Raw genomic sequence first — 4,988 nt, 5'->3', positions numbered from 1 at the left:
GGTTGATACAGTCCAAATCGGTGCTCGTAAGACGTACAACATGTGGGTTGGGTACCAATCGAGTGGACCTCTTTGTCTAGTATCGTCAGGGGAAAGATGATGATCGGGTACTTACCTCGGGTATATGTGATATACCGCGAGTCGTGGATGACACGAAAGTTTCCCATTTCTCGTGGGTCCAGCGTACTACCTCTGAAGAGTGTAAACTATTCGAATAGCCGTGTCCACGATCAAGGACAGTTGGGTGGTGCTGCTTAAACTACGTCCAGTGTTTCCGCATAAACCAAGTGTGTGTGTGGTGTTAAAAAGGTGTTCTTATAATCACAGTAATATGATCAAGTTCGGTGACTTGACATATAGGGTAAACCCGGATGGTTTAGCCCTCATTAATAAATTGAGGTTATGACAAGTCCGATGACTTGGCATATAGGGTAAAGCCGGATGGTTCAACCCTTAGCAGCTATGTTAATATATGTAACTTGTTATTCAAAAGTAATTCTTTAACCTGATGCATATACATGATAATTCCACCCAGTTGAGTTACACTAAAGATGCATGATACTGTTATCCTTCACTTTCATTATTCGTATCATGGGCTGTTTGCGAGTACATTCGAAGTACTCATTGGCTTGCCACTTGTTATTTCATTGACCAGGTATGAAAGTCAGGATATGGTGAAGATTAACTCGGTGACGTTCTTGCGAGCTACGACGCTTCCTAGTCAGAATGCCTGTAGGTTAAGGCCCTATGTATGTAAGACTCGACCGAAGTGGTCATTTATTGTATCAAACGGTATGTATGGATGTAAGACTCTATTATTCAGTATCTATGTTCAGTGAGCATTGATCCTTGGGATCATTGGGCACGGCGATCTCGACTTACCAGTCGGGGTCCCCACAGTGTTCCCAGCGGGAAGTTACTTGGTTTCTTCGTTTCCGAACGAGGGATCGATGTCAACCCCGAAAAGATCGGGACCATCGTCCGAATGGAGCGGCCGGTCAGAATACATGATGTTCAAAGGCTCATAGGTTGCCTAGCGGCTTTGAGCAGGTTTATCGCTCGGCTCAGCGAGAAGGCGTTACCTCTGTACCGACTCATGAAGAAATTAAATACTTTCGAGTGGATAGATGAAGCCCAAATTGCATTCAACGACCTCAAAGCCCTACTTTCCACCCAGCCGGTTCTTATTGCCCCGCTCAGTAAAGAACCCCTTCTTCTGTACATCGCGGCTACAAATCAAGTCGTCAGCACTGTTCTCACAGTCGAACGCGAAGAAGAAGGCAAAGCGTACAAGGTTCAGCGGCCAGTATATTATGTCTCTGAATTCCTCACTCCTTCCAAGCAGAGGTATCCCTAGTATAAAAAGCTTATTTATGGGATCTACATGACTGCAAAGAAGGTGGCTCATTATTTCCAAGACCACTCAGTGTCTGTCATATCTGATGCTCCGTTGTCGGAAATCCTCCACAATCGGGACGCATCAGGCCGAGTGGCGATGTGGGCAATGGAGATGTTATACTGCGACATCAAGTTCGAAGCCAAGAAGGCTATAAAGTCTCAAGCTCTGGCTGACTTCATAGCATAATGGGTAGAACAACAGCAACCAACTCACATCTACTCGGCTCATTGGACCATGTTCTTCGATGGGTCCAAGGTGTTGAATGGCTCCGGCGCTGGCGTAGTGATCATATCGCCAAAAGGTGATAAACTCAAATATGTGTTGCAGATACATTTTGATTCTTCCAACAACGAAGCAGAGTACGAAGCTCTCCTTTACGGATTGCGCATGGCCATCACACTCGGCGTCCGTCGCCTGATGGTCTACGGCGACTCGGATTTGGTGGTTAATCAAGTGATGAAGGAGTGGGATGTAAGGAACCCCACCATGACTGCATACCGCAACGCAGTAAGGAAGCTCGAGAAGAAGTTTGAAGGTCTGGAACTTCACCATGTTCCCCGACTGAAAAACCAAGTGGCAGATGAATTGGCGAAACTTGGATCCACTCGGAGACCGGTCCCGAGTGATGTCTGCCTCGAGCACCTACACCTCCCCTCAGTAAAAGAAGATCCTTCTACTGAGGAACCAGTACAACCGAAGAGCTCAACAGATCCGACTGAAGTCGAGGTCCCTGCTGTGGTTGATTTGATCATGGAGATTCTTGCTCTCATCCCCGAATGGACTGTGTCGATTGCGTACATCCTGAGGCAAGAGTTACCAGAAGACGAAGTCCAAGCTAGGCAGATCGTCCGCAAATCGAAGTCCTTCACCGTCATTGATGGCTAGTTGTACAGGGAAAGTGTTTCACGCGTCCTTCAGCGGTGCATCTCCCCTGAGGAGGGACAGTTAATCTTGGAAGAAATTCACTCGGGAACCTGCGGCCATCATGCCTCCTCAAGAGCAATTGTCACCAAAGCATTCAGAGCTGGTTTCTTCTGGTTGCAGGCGAATGAAATGGCAAAAGATATGGTCGACCGATGCGAAGGCTGTCAGTTCTATTCGAACAAGTCCCACAAGCCAACATCTGCGCTGAAGACAATCCCTCTTATTTGGCCGTTCGCCGTGTGGGGATTAGATACAGTCGGACCATTCAGAACAGGCGAAGGGGGATTCACTCATCTGCTGGTAGCAGTCGACAAGTTCACCAAGTGGATTGAAGCCAAGCCCATCAAGAAGCTTGACGCCCTTACAGCCATCAAATTCATCAGAGACATCATCTTCAGATACGGGGTTCCGCACAAGATAATCACCGACAACGGCACAAACTTCGACTCAGACAGGTTCAAAGGCTTTTGCACAGGCCAAGGAATCCGAGTGGATTTTGCGTCCGTAGCACACCCCCAAACAAACGGGCAAGCAGAGCGGGCGAATGGTCTAATTCTTCAAGGGTTGAAGCCTCGACTCCTGTGGGAAGTTGGACATGCCGCCGGCGCATGGGTTACCGAACTGCCTTTGGTGCTGTGGGGCCTCCGCACAACTCCGAATAGATCTACAGGGCAATCCCCGTTCTTCCTCATTTATGGAGCAGAGGCGGTCCTTCTGAGTAACTTGCTTCACAACTCTCCACGAGTCAAACTCTTCTCCGAAGCCGAAGCAGAGCAAGCTAGGCAAGACGGAGTGGATCTTCTGGAAGAAGAGCGCGAGATGGCACTGACTCGTTCAACAATTTATCAACAAGATCTGTGGCGATTTCACGTGCTACACGTCAGGAGTCGCACATTCCAAGCAGGCGACCTGGTGCTCCGAGTGGATCAGCAGAGACCACACAAGTTGGCTCCCGCCTGGGAAGGACCATTCATCATCTCTAAGTTGCTGAACAATGGGGCGTATCGACTTTACAACCTCGACAGTGAAACGGACGAGCCGCGAGCATGGAACGGAGATCTCCTGAAGCGCTTCTACACATGATCGCCGACGGGGACAATGTAAAGAACAAGTATCATTGAAGTAATACAAAGCAGATTGATTCCTTGCAGGTTCAAAATTCTTACACGTTTGCAGACTCCGGTCTAAAAAATTCTCTCCGAGTGTGCACTAAAAGTCGCGCTCGGGGACTAAGCTGCGACCCAGAGTCGCCTAAGTACAAACTCTCTCCGAGTGTGCACTAGAAGTCGCACTCGAGGACTTAGCTGCGACCCAGAGTCGCCTAAGTACAAACTCTCTCCGAGTGTGCACTAAAAGTCGCACTCGGGGACTTAGCTGCGACCCAGAGTCGCCTAAGTACAAACTCTCTCCGAGTGTGCACTAAAATTCGTACTCGGGGACATAGCTGCGACCCAGAGTCGCCTAAGTAAAAACACTCTTCGAGTGTGCACTAAAAGTCGCACTCGGGGACTTGGCTGCGACTCAGAGTCGCCTAAGTAAAAAACTATCTCTCCGAGTGTGCACTAAAAGTCGCACTCAGGGACTTAGAGGCGACCCAGAGTTGCCTAAGTAAAAAATTCTCTCCGAGTGTGCACTAAAAGTCGCGCTCGGGTACTTAGCTGTGACCCAGAGTCGCCTAAGTACAAACACTCTCCGAGTGTGCACTAAAAGTCGCTCTCGGGAACTTAGCTACGACACAAAGTCGCCTAAGTACAAACTCTCTCCGAGTGTGCACCAAAAGTCACACTCGGGGACTTAGCTGCGACCCAGAGTTGCCTAAGTAAAAAAATCTCTCCGAGTGTCCACTAAAAGTCGCACTCGGGGACTTAGCTGCGACCCAGAGTCGCCTAAGTAAAAAACTATCTCTCCGAGTGTGCACTAAAAGTCGCACTCGGGGACTTAGCTGCGACCCAGAGTCGCCTAATTAAAAAATTCTCTCCGAGTGTGCACTAAAAGTCACGCTCAGGGACTTAGCTACGACCCAGAGTCGCGTAAGTACAAACTCCCTATGAGTGTGCACTAAAAGTCGCACTCGGGGACTTAGCTGCGACCTAGAGTCGCCTAAGTACAAACTCTCTCCGAGTGTGCACTAAAAGTCGCACTCGGGGACTTAGTTGTGACCCAGAGTCACCTAAGTACAAACTCTCTCCAAGTGTGCACTAAAAGTCGCACTCGGGGACTTAGCTGCGACCCAGAGACGCCTAAGTACAAATTCTCTCCGAGTGTGCACTAAAAGTCGCACTCGGGGACTTAGCTGCGACCCAGAGTCGCCTAAGTAAAAAACTCTCTCCGAGTGTCCACTAAAAGTCGCACTCGGGGACTTAGCTGCGACCTAGAGTCGCCTAAGTAAAAAACTATCTCTCCGAGTGTGCACTAAAAGTCGCACCCGGGGACTTAGCTGCGACCCAGAGTCGCCTAAGTAAAAAACTCTCTCCGAGTGTGCACTAAAAGTTGCACTCGGGGACTTAGCTGCGACCCAGAGTCGCCTAAGTACAAACTCTCTCCGAGTGTGCACTGAAAGTCGCACTCGGGGACTTAGCTATGACCCAGAGTCGCCTAAGTACAAACTCTCTCTCTGAGTGTGCACTGAAAGTCGCACTCGGGGATTTAGCTGCGACTCAGAGTC

This window comes from Hordeum vulgare, chromosome 4H (genome assembly GCF_904849725.1).
Source record: "Hordeum vulgare subsp. vulgare chromosome 4H, MorexV3_pseudomolecules_assembly, whole genome shotgun sequence".
NCBI classification, from domain to species: Eukaryota; Viridiplantae; Streptophyta; class Magnoliopsida; order Poales; family Poaceae; genus Hordeum; species Hordeum vulgare.
This window is presented reverse-complemented; position numbering follows the sequence as displayed.